We start from the raw sequence: 14,683 nt of genomic DNA on the forward strand, positions 1-14,683 counted from the left end.
CTGTCCAGCGATTCAGCCCCTCCCATGCAGCCTCCTCCAACTGTCCTAGTCCTAACCATCAGTTCTAATTTTCGACTTCTAATCTATTCTCTCAGCTTCTAGCTACCACCTCCCACCAACAGCCATTCAACTAGATGCAGTACTCTCCCTTGCCACTAGGTGTCCCCTTGGAGCCACTGATGCCCCCAAGGGGAGCTGGCCCTGCCCCGCCCCCTGGGGCCATCAGGCACCCCCCCCACCCCACCACAGCACAGCACAGCACTGCACACCCCACCCCACCCTACCCCCAGCCACACAGAGCTCCTTTGTGCAACCCTCGCCCACCCCCTTCCTGCCCGGAGCGGGGCACCTGGCAAGCAGGTCTGCCCCAGAACCGCCCCCTGCCAGCCCCCTGCCCTGGGTGCCAGGTGTGCGGGCGCCACCGCCAGCTCTGGCTGGACCCGAGGGTCACCCTGCCGGCGGCCCTCCCTTCCTCCCTCCGAGGTCACCCAGGGACTATGCTTCCCGCCCTGCTCCTCCCCCCTCCCCTCCTGCCCTTGGCCCTTCCAGACTCCTGTCCTTGTCTTTCCTTCTGTCTCCTGGAGGACTCCCCTCCTCCAGCCCCACTAGGCCCTCCCAGCAGCCTCTCACCCCCGCCCCACCTCCTTCCCCAGAGAGCTCCTTGTTCCGCCCCCCACCTCCCTCCCCGCCCAGGTCTGAAGAACTCCTCCTCCTGGAAAGTTGCTGCTGGAAAGGAAGTGACTTCAGCGATTTGGCCACAAGGCTGGGCACTGCTGAGCCTAGCTCAGCTCAAGGCTTGCCCAACCCACCTCCAAAGCACAAATGGAGCCACATGTGTACACATCACTCCCCACTGTACGTCCAGAACCCTGAGCACACACTTTGCCAAGTGTACACACTGATCCCCATGTGCACACACTGTATACCATCGCAGTGTATTCAGATATTGTCTATACACACATCTCTCCAGTGTACACTAGCACCCTTGCACACACACCATTCAGTTTGGTGCACACAGTATCCCCACACCTGCCCAGTACACACCCAGAATCCTGCATATCCATGCTCTCACGTACCACATACACAGCCCTTGAACACCCCCCAGCCCAATCCTTACACAACTCTTCTATATTACCCCTGTGCCCGGAAGGACAGAGCCTTCCTTCCACACACATCAGCTTGCACACAAGCTTGAGTGCCCTGTCCATTTACAGTTGGATACACACAGCCGTGCATCCTCCCACAGCTGTACCCCACCCTTACAATCCCAGGAGGCTCCACCCCCAGACCTCAGGCCCCAGGAATGCTCCTTTGGAAGCTGGGTGGGGTCCCCAGGCAGGCTCAGATCTAGGAGCTTCCTGGAGCCAGAGGCTTCATGTGTCAGTTCAGGGAGTTGCCTCTGCAGGGCAGGGCAGCTTCACCTGGCTCTGCAGCTCCTGAGCCTGGGTGGGCAAACCTGGGCCAGGAGTAGGGAGGCGGGTCCTGCCACTGCCCCCCTCCCCGTCCAGTAAGGACACCCTAGCATACCTGGGCTACCCAGGCCCTCCCAGCACCTCACCTTGGCCTCCCAGTTCTCTGCTTCCACAGACTCCGGTAGAGAAGTGTCCTGGGGGGTCAGCAGCTGCACACATCAGGCACTCTGGTTTCCAACTCTGCCCTGAGTCCTGGTCATTGTCACAACCCCTTTCTCCTCCCAGTTCTCTCAGGTCATCAAGGCGCAGGGAAGAGTCCTCAGGCTAGGAGGTAGGACTCATTGTATATCCATGAGCCTCAGTTCCCCTTTCTGGATAATGGGGAGTTTGAGTAAATGTTGGGTTAATATGTTTTGATTCTGTCAAGAACCTCTTTTTGGCCTAAGCTGGGAGGGGATCCCTGTTGGGACTGGGAGGCAAGTCCCCCTGATCCCCACTTCCTGGGGGTGGCCCAGGCCCAAGCCTGACTTCCCTGCACACTGTTACCTGAGCAGGCTGTGCAGACAGGGCCGGCTCAGCAGGAAAGGCCTGTCTTCGTCAGCATCTCCAGGGTGGTCTCTGCAATGGCCTGAGCGTCGCCCCGCACTCGGGGCCCTCTGCACACGCTCAGCTGGGTGGACTTTGGGGTCCAGGCCAATGGGTAGACAATCAGGCAAGCTCCCATCTGTGGAAGCAAACACAGCACCCCAGAGATAAGCATGGACACAGGGAAAGCCAGCCACACAGCAGGGTGCAGAGGGACACCAAGCCAAGAGGCTCTCCTAGATGGAGTCCCAACCAGCCCCAACCTCATCCCATCATCCCACTGGGGAACTGTGAGCCTCTTTCTTTTTTTTTTTTTTTTTTTTTTTTTTTCTTTAAAGAGAGACAGGGTCTCGTCTCATTTAGTGGCCCAGGTTGGAGTGCAGTGGCATGATCATAGCTCACTGCCACCTTGAATTCCTGGTCTCAAGTGATCCTCCCACCTCAGCCTTCTGAGTAGCTGGGGCTACAGGTGTGCACCACCATGCCTGGCTAATTTGTTTAAATTTTTTTGTAGAGATAGGGTCTCACCATCTTGCCCAGGCTGGTCTCAAACTCCTGGGCTCAAGCAATCCTCCAGCCTCTGCCTCCCAAAGTGCTAGGATTATAGGCGTGACCCACTGCGCCTGGCCAAACCTGTTTCTTAGAACCCCAGGCTCCTACTGAGAAGCAACGTTTTTGCACATCTATGTACACACATGTGTACACACACACATACACCACAGTGGAAGGAACCTGGCCTTTGAGAGTCAGACAGTCCTTGGCTCAACCTTCATTAACTGTGTGACTTTGAGTAAGTCAGTCAACCTTTCTGGCTCTCAGTTTTCTCATCTATAAAATGGGAAAAGTGAGATCTTAACGAATGGGGAGGAACATCTGGAGAAACTATAAATGCTAAGACTTATTAACAACGCAGGTGTGAGAGTTGCTGTTCAGAGTGATGGTGGATGCGAATTTCCACGAGGGTGTATATGCAGCTGGTGTTTACCCATTTCCATCGGTAACTGGTTATGTCTCTTGTTTTCTTTAATAACCATGGCCCTCCTCACCACCCCCCTGCTTCCTGCCCATTTGTCTGCCTCCTCAAGGTCTGAACTGGAGCCCAGAGGGGGTCTGGGAACCAGGCCTCACGGACTGCTTACAGATTCTGGTTGCCTGGGAATTTGTATGTGTGTGATCGAGATTCTGCCTGTGCAAATGCATGTCTGTCAAGCCTCAGCTGTCTGGGTAAACACACCTGTATGTGGGTTCCTGGGTCTATTCAGCCTGTGTGCTGCTCTGTATTTCTGTATGTCTGTGTGGGTACACGTGGCTTAAGCATGTCCATGTGTGGTCAGCTGTGTGTGTGTGTGTGTGATGCCAGGATGAATGTGTGCCTGGATTTGGTGTCTTCTGTCATACATGTAGGTATGTGCACTTTTCACATTTCTTTCTATTCAGCTTTGTGTGTGTGTGTGTGTGTGTGTGTGTGTGTGTGTGTAGCTAAGCCTGTTTGTAAGCGTGTGAGGACACAAGGAACCATGTGAGGATGCAAGGATGCATGTGTGCCTGTGTGTAGCCAGGTGAGCCCAGCTGTGGCTGGGGTGTGAGCGTGCCTGGGTATGTACACACTCTGCCTGGCTCTCTGCATCTCGCTGTGTCAGGAGCCAAAGTGGCTCCTGCCTGTCTCAGAGCTCTCTGGATGTGTGTTTGGCAGGGGGTGGGGGCGTGCGGCTGATCCTCTGCTGTCCCTGCAGGTTTCCAATCTCGAGGCCTGTGACTGCAGGCGCTGGTGTCACTGTGGATCAGTGTTGCCTCCCTCCCACCTCTGCCTTTCTCTGGGTTTTCAGGGTCATGGTGTGGCGGTGTGACTGGCCACGGTGTCCCTGTGGGTCTCTTTCACCACAGGTCAGTATATGCATGTGTCCATGAATGTGTAGATTTGTGTGATCTTATCTTTGTGTGTCTATGTACCACTGTGTGTCTCTGTGTATGTCAGTGGGTCCGTGTGCTATGTCATTGTATGTCCATGCCAGTATGGCCGTGTGTCAGCGTCAACATGTGTGAGCAGGTCTGTGTGCCATAGTGTGTCAGCACAATGGTGCCCCAGTGTTTGTGTGGTACCTTTGTGTGAGTGCTGAGTGCGTGTGTGCATGCATGTGAGACACCCTTTGTGAGACAGTGTGTGTGTCTGTGTCACTGTGTTTGTGTGTGCCTGCTTTCCTCCTCCCTCCCTCTCCCTCCCCTCCTCTCTCTTTCACTCTCTCTCTCTCTCTCTCTCTGTAGGAGCCAGACAACTCCCCAAGCCTGGATTAGGGACAATTTATCCACAGGCAGAGAAGGAGAATTCCAACCTGCCAGAGCCTCCCTCCTCTGATCTGTCCCCCCTTTCCCTGTGGTTGGGTGGGCACAGAAACACAGCCCAGCAGCTCCCAAGCCCTCAGGGAGCCCCCCACCTTTGCAGCTCCCCAGAGGCCCAGGAGGAAGGAAAAGATGGAAATCTGGGTGGCCCCAGAGCCCTCCAGTGGGGGTAGACTGGCTGCCCCCCCCAACCAGGCCCCCACAGCCCAGCTCATCTTGGCCCTGTTTTCCTACATATGGTGGTGGTAGGTGGGGGGAGTCTGCATGGGGTCTGCTTGGCCCTGGGGGTTGGGGGGACTTGAGCAGCAAGGCTGCCCTCAGCTCTCCACAACCTGATACTCCCCAGCAGATAAACGTCAGGCCCCCACCCGTTGTAAATGAACTTCCAACAGTGCCCACACAGGCTGGGGGAGCCGCTGGGAGGCAGGGGACAGTGTGGTAGGGGGAACACGGCAAGGGGGTACAGGGGCTGGGCTAGACTAAGGCTCCCTTCACGGTGCTCCAGGCGCAAGGCAGAATCACATGTTTCCCATTAGCTGCTCTGGCCTCCTTGTTCAGGGGGTGTTGGCTGGGGGAGATTTGTTCTGGTTGCAGACACCAGCAGAGACCACACAAGAGAGAGAGAGGAAAAGACAGAGAGAGCGAGCATGCCAGAAGGAGAGAGGAAAAGACAGAGAGGAAGAGGGAGAAAGATACACAGGGAGACACAGAGACACATGGGGAAACAGAGACAGAGAAAGACAGAAACTGGGAGACCGGCACAGGCACAAACACAAAAGCGGAGACAGACTGGTGATGAGGGGCTCTCGGACTCGGGGAGGTGCAGAGGAAGGTAGAGAGGCGGGGGAGGCCTTGTCAGAGGCTGACGGGAGGGGTCGCTCAGGCCCAGAGTGAGTCTGAGGCCAGTAAGGACCAAGGAAGAGCGCCAGAGGGGAGAGGGGCACAGGGAAGTGAGCCAGGCAGAGATGGGAAAGGCAGGGACAGCAAGGACCAGGGATTTCTGCAGGAGCTTGAGAAAGAGGCGGTGAGGCAGAGGCAGGAAGGGCCGGGGAGAAGGGCCAAGGGAACGCCTGTGTGGGCAGCAGACAGGCCGGAGCTGGGGTGTGTGGGCAGGGGGAGTGGACGCGCCTGAGCTGGCCCGGCGGGGGCGGCCAGCGCGTGGAGCCTCCTGCCTCCTGACCCTCGAGCCTGGGAGAGATAACAGGCCTGAATAGTGCTGACTTGCGGTTCAGAAATCCAATATCCTCCTCGGTGCACTGATCGACTACCTGAGCTCCTGGCCCGCGCTGAGCTGCCCCGATTAATCCTGTGGCTCTACAGCCTTAATTAGTTTAACAGTTTCAGGGGCAGGAGAGGCAGGAAACAGGGTCCCCAGGCCCTCAGGGGCACAGCTCCCCATGCAAACCCTGCCTGCTTCCCCACCTCACAGACACACACCTGCCCTGGCCCCAAAGGCCCTTCTCCACATTATCTGAAAAGTGCTGGGTCCCTCCTACTGGGGAACAGTCCTACAGGCTAGCATGTGGGTGAGAGAGCAGATCATGCGGGACTGAGGGCCCCCCAACCTGCACTTGTCCCTCTGTTCGGAGCCCCAAGCGTTTCCTCTGGCCAGCCCTTTGGGGCTCTGTGGTCTGCATGGGAAGGCCCCACCAGCTGCCAGCGCCATATCACTGGGCAACATGTCGTCTTTTTAGAGTGAGACACGAGCTCCCAAGTTACTGACGACTTCCCAACAGCATGAGATAATCACACATGCCACTCCCCACAACAGCCTGCGAGGGGCACATGGTGACATCTCACACACACAACAGCCAGAGACAGGCACACAAGTCGGTGACAACCCTCCTAACGGGATGAACTAAGCACATAACCTGTCGCTCTCCCCAAAGCACAAGGTGAGCGCACCTGACATACCCTGACAGCATGGGGCAGGCATCTGTCACCCTTCACAGTGGCAGAACTGATAAGAAACCAGGCCCCCCGCACCCACTAATAGGATATGAATGCACAGAGAACCTGTCACACAGCTGACCAAGATACACACACACACACACCCACACACACACACACACACACAAAGTCCCGTCTTCCAGGTGTAAGAAAGGTATGGACCTCTCCACCCACCACACAGTACGAGGCAGGGACACAGCCTCACCCCTGCCTGGGAATCCTCCCTGCAGACTATGGGATGGGTACAGGACATATCACCTCTCCGACTGCCTCGGACAGGTGACAGCCCACCTCACCCTTCCCCCATCATTGTCACCAGCCCAGGTGGTGCAGTCCCTCTGCCTGCAGAGGCGTCACAGCTCACAGGGCATGAATGTCACCCCAGCACTGCCAGAGCCGCACACAGCCACACATTGCCCCAGTGACAAACACCGCTGGCCCCAGAGAAGGTGAAGGCACACAGGGCTCTGGTGTGACCTTGGTCCCTGGACACCAGGAGGGGAGGTGCTGTGGCTTCCTGCCCAGTGGCGGGTGCTGGGGGAGAGGAGGGCTGGGGAGGAAGCTGCCTGGGCACACAGACTACCTGGAAATGTCACCTCCCCCGGCCCCTGCTCCACTCCATTTCTCATTGACTGCAGTTGTATATCTAGGGAGGGGGCAGAGTGAGTGCTGGAGGGAGGGCTGTCCTGAAGCCTAAGGAGCTGTTCCTCTGAGACTGCTTAGAGATGAGTGGGGAGTAGGGGGTTAGGGGTTGCTATCACCATGTGCTCACTGGGGAGGGGATGGGATGGTCTGAGACCCCCATAGCTGCCAGGGGAGCCCTTCTTCCTCACAAAGGCCCCCTCTCCAAACTTCAGGCCACAGAGCTGGGGACAAGGAGGCCAAAGTCCAGGGACATGACTCACCCAGGGAACAGGCCCAGCCTGCTGGCCATAGTGGTGAAGGAGGCCAAGAGCCAACAGGCCCGGGTTCCAGTCTGAGCTCTTCCCGGGCCAAACTGGGTGACCTTGGAGCAGCAGCTCAGCTTCTTTGGCTTTGGGGAGGGGGATAGGGGCCATGGTGAGAGAAGTGCCAGGGTCAGAGAGAAGCAGCTGAAGCTGGAGACCAGCAAGCAGCGCCCTCCAGGCCACAGGAAGGAGACACAGCAGGCTCCAGCCCACACTCCCCTGCTTCCTCAAAAGGAACCTCAGCTTCATCATCTGTGAAATAGGGGCAACAGTGCCAGCCTCATGAAACAAGGTAGCATAAAGTGGGCAGCTCCTCAAGAAATGGGAAGCTTCTGAATGAAGAGAGGGAGAAATAGACTAAGAGACTTGCCCAAACCACAGAGAAAATTAGGATCAGCTGAGCTCAGTCTCCATCTCCTGGATCCCCACCTGGAGCTGTGTCTTTAAGACTGCTTGGAGGTCCAGTGTGGAGGGGGAGAGGGGAGATGTTGGAGTGTTGTTGGATGCAGTGCCTCCCTGCTGCCCAATGAAGACCAATGAATCGGACAGGAGTCCACCATAGCCCACCTTTACCCTAAACACTACTTGGTTGGCCCAAAGCTTGGACAAGGTGAGTGGCTCTAAGGGAGAGAGGCAGTCTACTTCCCCTGCCCCCTCCCATGACCAGCAGAAGCACCTGGTGCCCGGAAGGACTGGAGGGTCTGAGACGTCAGTGTCTAAGGCCCCTCGTTTTACAGGAGCCCAGAGAGGGAAAGGCCTAGCCTGAGGTCACACAGCATGACCAGTCTGTAACGCCTGACCAGAGCCTAGCAGAAGAGCCTAGAGTCCTGGCCGGGGGCAGCCTCAGAGCAGAGTCCCTCTAGCCCCTGGGGGTGGCTGGAGCTGGGGGGCCCTGGGGGACTGAGCAAAGCATGGCGACAGATGGCCTGCCGAGGCAGCGGCGATCTGGGCGGCTGGCAGGCATGCTCGCTCCCGCGCAGGGAAGCGGCTAATTTTAGCTGAGGCCTCGATGCCAGCTTTGTTCCCCCCACCCACCCGCCGAGGGGGCCCAGCATGCCTTGCGTGCAACCTGCCTCCCCCAGGCACCCCTACTCCCCCTCCTGGCCCCTTGGTGAGTAGTGCCCAGACCCCAGAATCCTAGAACGGTCTGCCTGACCAGGCCTCACCACACCCAGAGGCGAGGCCTGGGCCCAGAGGCCTGGCTCCCCCACCCGAGGCCTGTTTGCCCATGACTCCAAGCTCATTCCATGAAGAGGGGTGAGGGAGTAAGGACAGAGGCCACTGCCCAGACTGGGAGGGAGGGCTGGGCAGTAGGGGCTGCCAGTCTTGACGGGAGGCGGGGCACTGTCCTCCACCCAACCCTTAAGGAGACAGGACCCTGATTCTACCCATGCCCTGGACAAACACAATCTGTCTGGTGTCCCCTGGTGCTGGTGAGAAAGGGGCAGGAGTCACTCTAGTCTTTCCTTGTTCCTCATAACTTTGACTTTGCTCCAGGAACTCAAAGCACTATAAAGAAGTCAAACATGGAGCAAGGATAGTATCCCTATGCCATTTGTGGAAACTGAGGCATAGTCTGACATTGCCATTGTTTTAGCAAGGGAAGGGACAAATCGCAGCAATCAGTGAGGCCTGCTCTCTAAAGAGTTTCTGGGACCACTTTAGCTCCCGGACTATCTTCTGCTCTTACCCTGGGCTGGAGTCTGCCACTAGATGGATGGAGCCCATCCTCTAAAACCCTGGAAAGGCAGACACACACTCTTGTTTCCTAGGTGCCCCACTCTCTGCAGGCTCTTTAACCCTGCACCCCCCATTTCAGGTTCAACCACACAAGCCCAATAGGGCTTCCAGGACATCTGGCCCCTACTAAAAAGAGGGATCCTTTGGGATGACTCTGGAGCCCCTCACCCTGCACCAGCTCCCTAACCTGGTAGGAAATAGAGTAAGGAGACCTGAAAGGCCCAGCCCTCAAAGAAAGATATGTATTTAGAGAAAGTCAGAAGAAAGAGGGGGGTGGGAGAAATCAAGGCAGAAACTCAGATCCAGGAAGAGACAGAAAGATGAAGGACACTGAGGCAAGAGAAACAGGGCAAAAAGAGGCTGAAAGAGAAAAAGATCCAGAGGGAGGGGACGAGAGCCAGAGGAGAGAGAGGGCGAGCATGCCGGAGGAAGGAAAACAGCAAGAAAGAGACTCAGGAAGAGAGAGAGACAAGGAGGAAGGAAAAGACAAAGAGAGAGACAGGCAGGATGATGCAGAGACAAAGACACATGCACAGGGGGAAGAGATGGAGAAGGAACCTGAGGAGTCTGCACAGACAGGCAGAGGCACAGAGCACCAGCGACCGGGAGCCAGAGACAGAGGGACTGACACACCCAGAGCCCCACAGCGACAGTCGGAGGGTGAGACACACTCAGATGGGGCGGGAAGAAGGGGGTGACACTAAGTGTTAAGAGTGTGGGGGGAACAGCAGGAGTAGACAGAGGTGAGGAGGGAGGGGGCGTGAGGAGGAGGAGGAGGAGGGGGGGTTTTGTGGGTGCCATGGTGTGGGGGGGGGGACAGAGGACAGAAATGGAATGTGGGTCTGGGCATGAGGCTCACAGATGCATCGGCTCTGGTTTCAGCTGGGGCAGTTGGCTGCTAGGGTGGGGGGAAGAAGGAGCAGAGTTGTCAAGGGAGGGGCCTGTTGCCATGGTGGCAGGCACGGCAGGGGCACAGTCTGCTGGCACTTGGAGCTCTGGGCATGGTAGGGGGCTGACTGAGGGGGAAAGGCAGGGTAAGGAAGAAGATTCACCCCTGCCCTCGAGGCTCTACCAGAAGAAAGTTTCCAGAGAGCCACAGAGACGCTGGGGGGGAGGGCAGCTCTGGGCCATGCCCAACCCTGGAGGCTGTGAAGCGTGCACCGTTCTGCAGGCCAACTGCGAGCATCCCAGCTTCCTGCGTGGGCCTCAGGCTGGCCCTGAGGACCCTCCTCTCTGTCCCCTCCAGTCTAGCTGAAGATCCTGCATGCTGCTGCTTGCTGCCGCCGCTGCTTGCAGAGGAGCAGCAAGATTGTGAATTCAGGATCTGTAATCCTAACGCAGAGCCCAGGCCTACCGGGCTCCAGTTGCCAAGGCGACGGCGGGTCAGAGGGCAGCGCGGGGCGCCCGCTCCTCCAAGTCAGAATCCCAATTGTTAAAGCCCAAGAATAAACAGCTGAAGCGGCCGTCGGGGGGCCAGGAGGGGGGCTGAGGTCTGCATCGGCTCAGTGTGGTGTTGTCAAGCGAGATGTCACTAATTGTCTGAAGGAACAGGCTGAGGCAGCTCTTAACTGCTTCCGTGCCACCGGAGACACCTTGGCTGCCTGGCCCCATCCCTGGGGCCTCCTAACATTCTACTGGGCCAGGCTCTTGGTGGGGGTAGTGCTGGCCCAGCATAATCCCTGCCTCCCTTGCATTGTACTGAACCCCAAATACTTGTGGCTCCCAACCCTCCTCTTTGCCCAACTTGGAACCTCCCATCTGCAAGCTAAATCCTTATGTCCCCAACACAAGCACCCCCAAATCACTGGGCCCACAATACCCCTCTTAGCCTAGAACTACCCCTTTGGCTTGCAAAAGCCCTCCCAGCTCCCCCATCACCTCTCCCTCTTGCCAGAAGTTGGGGTTCTGGTCCAGATGCGTGGATTGCAGAGGAAGGCAGGCCTAGGGCTCTTCCAACCTGTGGGGAGGGATGGGGAAGGGTAGAGGTCCTCCTATCGGGAAAGGTGAGGCCTAAAGCAAGTCTCTGGGCAAGTCCCCTCTTAGTCACATACCCGAACCAAAGGCCTGAAGGCAGCTGGGAAACCTGGTCTCCAGCTTTGATGCTCCTACTTCCTTGATGTGTGACTTTGGATGCAGTGTGACTATTCTTAGAGGGGCCCCGGGCCTGTGTCTGTAACGCCCGACCAGAGGAACTCCCAACCCAGTGGGTGGGAAGGGCACAATAATACAAGGTGGACAGCCAGCAGAAATGCAGCCCGTAAGCCGTTCCACGAAAAACCTGGAGCAGTGAGGGATACACAGCACACTGCCTAGTGGACGGCAGCTGGTGCCGGCAGTAGTGCTGGTACTGCCCTTACCACAGAGGGCCCTAGATGGTGCAGGTAATCAGAAAAGAAGATCGGAGGGTCAGTTTTGGGAAGGCTTCCTGCAGAAAGTGGTACTTGGCAAGATCTGGGGCAGGTGGGCAGGAAGGTGGAGCACTCCAGGACAGAGGTTTTGTGAGGAGCTTCACGGAGCAAAGAAGCTCGGTCTCAGGTCGCCGGTTCAGCCTCTCCTAGACTTGGAAGGGCGAGGCATTCAAAGGTCTCCCCGCCCCTTAGGCCGGTCCTGCCTCCTCCTCCACCTCCTGCCGACTCCACCCGCGGCGCGTCCGGAACACCGGGAGCGGTGGCGGCGAGGGGGCGGGCCGCGCGAGCCGAGCTCTCGGAGATTGGTAGCACCTGGAGTGATGTCGCGAGGGGCGGGATCGGGGCTTCAGACACGCCCTCTTCCCCCGGACCCCTTCTCCCGGCCCCGGCACGGGTCCCCGGGAGGGGGCGCTCCGCTCACTGCGCCCCTGAGGTGGGGGTCTGCGGGGGGCCGGGCCGGGGCGCTGTCCGTGGGCGGGGAGCTGGGCGCGGAAACAGGGGATCCCCCAGAGAGCGCCCAGCCCAGCCCGGGGCTGGACGCGTACAAAAGGCGACTTGTTCTTTCTCGGGATGCCTGCGCCTTCTCAAACATACCTAACAGCCGCACTCCAGGGACAACTACACCCACACAGCCGCACAAAGCCTGCCAGGGTGGGGCGCGGAGGGCTGGCGATAGCCCCAGAAGTTGGCTGTAAGAGCCCGGCCTCGAACCCCCCTTTGCCACATACTCAAAACCACCTCATCCCAAATAATCTGGATACTACCCTCCACCCCATCGCCTAGTGTGCAGTTCTGGGGACACTGACACAGTCACATTCTGGAAACTGCCCTCTCCCTCATATGGTCTATAGCTCACCAACCCCTGCTCGGGAGTCAGACTGCCAGCTGCAATGCCGGCTCCACAGTGTGTGACCTTGGCATCCAATAAGGCTTCTTAAGGTTACTTTTTACTGAGCACTTACTCTGTGCCAATCCTCATCACCCTACATGGTGAGTGCTACTAGTCTTATTTTGTAGACAGGGAAACTGAGGCTTGGGTAAAATAGCCTAAGACAGGCAAGGATTTGAACCCCATGTTCTTCCATGTCGCACCATCTCAGCCTTCCATCACGCCACCTTACACCCTAGCACCCCATCACACACAGAACCTCAGGCAGCAAAGCCATCTATCTCAGAGTCGAGGTGTAATTCTCCACCCCAAACACATCTCACTGTCACAGTCTAGTACCAGGCGGTTTCTCTCACTACTCAGTGTGTTTGGGGAAGGGAGGAGCATCTCCTATCTCTAAGCTTCCCCAGCCCTGATGCTGGCCGTCAGAGTCATAAATGGGGCAGAGTGAGAGCAGGGCCAGAACAGGCTGCCTCTAACCTTTCCAGCAGGCTCACCTCCACCTCCCCTGACCCCAGGATGACAAAGCACTGCCATATTGGTTGGGGTGCCTGGACTGTAGCTCTCCCTGGCCCCAGAGGCCTGGACCCTCCCCTAGCCCCCGACTCCTGCTGAGAACAAGTAGAAACAAACTCCTTCCTGGGGATGTCAAAGCACCTTTCCATGGGGAGGCGGCACTGTGATCCCCTGAGCCTGGCTAGGGAGAAGGATCGAGTTACTCTTTCCCCAGCTGTGCCTGGACTCCTTGGGGCTGACCTTTCACCTCAGCCAGGCCAGGACCCAAAGGGGGCTGGAGTCCAGCCTTCACCTCCGGTTAACCCTCTGCATTCCTCATCTTTCCATTCCTGGGCCCCCAGCGGGTCTCAGGAAGCCCAGCCAGGCATGCCAACCTTTCCCTACCCTCCCATCCTAGGGTCTGGTTTCCCAGAGAGCTTTACAGAATACTCCTCCCTGCCCCCTGCCCAAGCTGCCCTGCCGGGATCAGATACCTCCGCCCAAGCAGCTGAAAATGACCTGGGCTATTTTCGCTCTGGGATCACATTGCAAACTCCCCCTTGAGCTGGCAGCTTCCCACACCCCTCCAGACCATCGCCCCCCACCCCTAATCCCTTACCCAGGGTTACTGACTAACAGGACAGGAGGACTATTAAGAGACCATTGGCCTAAACCCTTCAAATGGGGATACTGAGGCCACGAGGGGTCAGGCACAGGGCTGGGCAGAGAACCAGGTTTCCCAAGTCCCTGCCCAGGTCCCCTTCTACTTGTAGCACAGCCTGCTCCATATCCTAGATCTCAAATCCTCTGACCCAGCCAAAAACCTAGCCAATCTCCCCTAAGCACCAGAAAGTCACTCTGCAGGCTACCAACAAGTCCCTGAGCTGTCCTGCATGTCAGAAACTGCCTTGGCTGCACTCTTCTCTTTGTTTAGAATTGGGACCAGGTCTGTACCTGTGTCACAGGCATGTGGACCACTGGAAGGTTGTAGGGGGTGCAAAGACCTTTTGGGAGGAAAGACAGGGAGACTGAGGCCTAGAGGAATGAGGAGATGAACTCAAGCTTTATGTCTCTTAATACGTCCATGTTCCCAGCAGCCCCTTGCCCCAGCTTTTTGATCCCCCCTTTCCATTCCTGCAAACCCAGCCCCCTCCGGGCCCCTGCCCCTGCCCCTCTGCCTCAAGCCCCAGCCCTCCTGGGCAGGAATGTGACTGGTCAGGTCTGAGCTGACCACATGAGTGGCTATAAGGTGACAGACCCCCCTATTCTCCCATCCCCCCCAGCCTGGGGGAGCTTACATACCAAGGCAAGGGGTGGGAGAGCTCCTTTAACCCTTTGTAGCCTGGCTTTCAGGGAGAAAAGGTAGGGTACTCTACTTCCTGTGGCCAGGCCCAGCAGGGACTGCCAGGTGGAGGGAGTGTAGGAAGAATCTCTTTCAGCGAGCAGGGGTGGAATAGGGGTATCCACCCAGAGAGTCCCCACTAGTATTCTCTGACACCCTAAATGTTTCATCTCATCTCCCATGACATTTGGAAAAAATAGTCATGAGCTGGTGCTGAGGGTGGAGAAGGAAAAGAGGCATCATGAACCCTAACCTCAGGAACCCCTAGTCCAATGGGAGAAGTACAACCCTGCCCTGGGGAGTCTGATGGGGGAGACCAGGCACAGAGGCAGGCTGGGACAAAGAGCAGGGAACAGAGCAGAGCCCGGAGCTGCAGCAGGAGGAGGAAGAAGCCAGGGCAGGAGCAGAACAAGCCAGGTGGGGTCAGACCGGACAGGCTTCCTGGAGGCGCCCTCGGCTCACACCCCTCCCCCTAGGCTCTGGAATCTCGGGGGTCAGGGCTGAGGGACAGCCCCACCCCCTGCTCCCCTCAGGCTCAGGAATTCCACCAGCCAAGGAGGGGGGGTGGCTGCTTCGGC

At 57.6% G+C, this 14,683-nt stretch overlaps 1 protein-coding gene across 11 annotated transcripts in view; it reads right to left on the minus strand.

Annotated features, from left to right (window-relative positions):
• Window positions 1-14,683, minus strand: part of AHDC1 (AT-hook DNA binding motif containing 1) — a 70,904-nt gene that overhangs the window by 23,402 nt on the left and 32,819 nt on the right. For 7 of the 11 annotated variants that reach the window (XM_032301018.1, XM_032301021.1, XM_032301016.1 and 4 more), the window contains 2 exons: window positions 1,959-2,136; window positions 1,559-1,783 (listed from right to left, as the gene is read on the minus strand). The exons of 1 other annotated variant lie outside the window; for it this stretch is intronic. The gene's annotated coding sequence lies outside the window, so the exon portion shown is untranslated. The remainder of the gene's footprint in view (window positions 1-1,558; window positions 1,784-1,958; window positions 2,137-14,683) is intronic. 3 more of the 11 variants (XM_032301020.1, XM_032301022.1, XM_032301019.1) reach the window with 2 other exon arrangements.

Source organism: Sapajus apella, unplaced genomic scaffold, assembly GCF_009761245.1.
Source record: "Sapajus apella isolate SASKATOON/1434 unplaced genomic scaffold, GSC_monkey_1.0 scaffold43, whole genome shotgun sequence".
Lineage (NCBI taxonomy): Eukaryota > Metazoa > Chordata > Mammalia > Primates > Cebidae > Sapajus > Sapajus apella.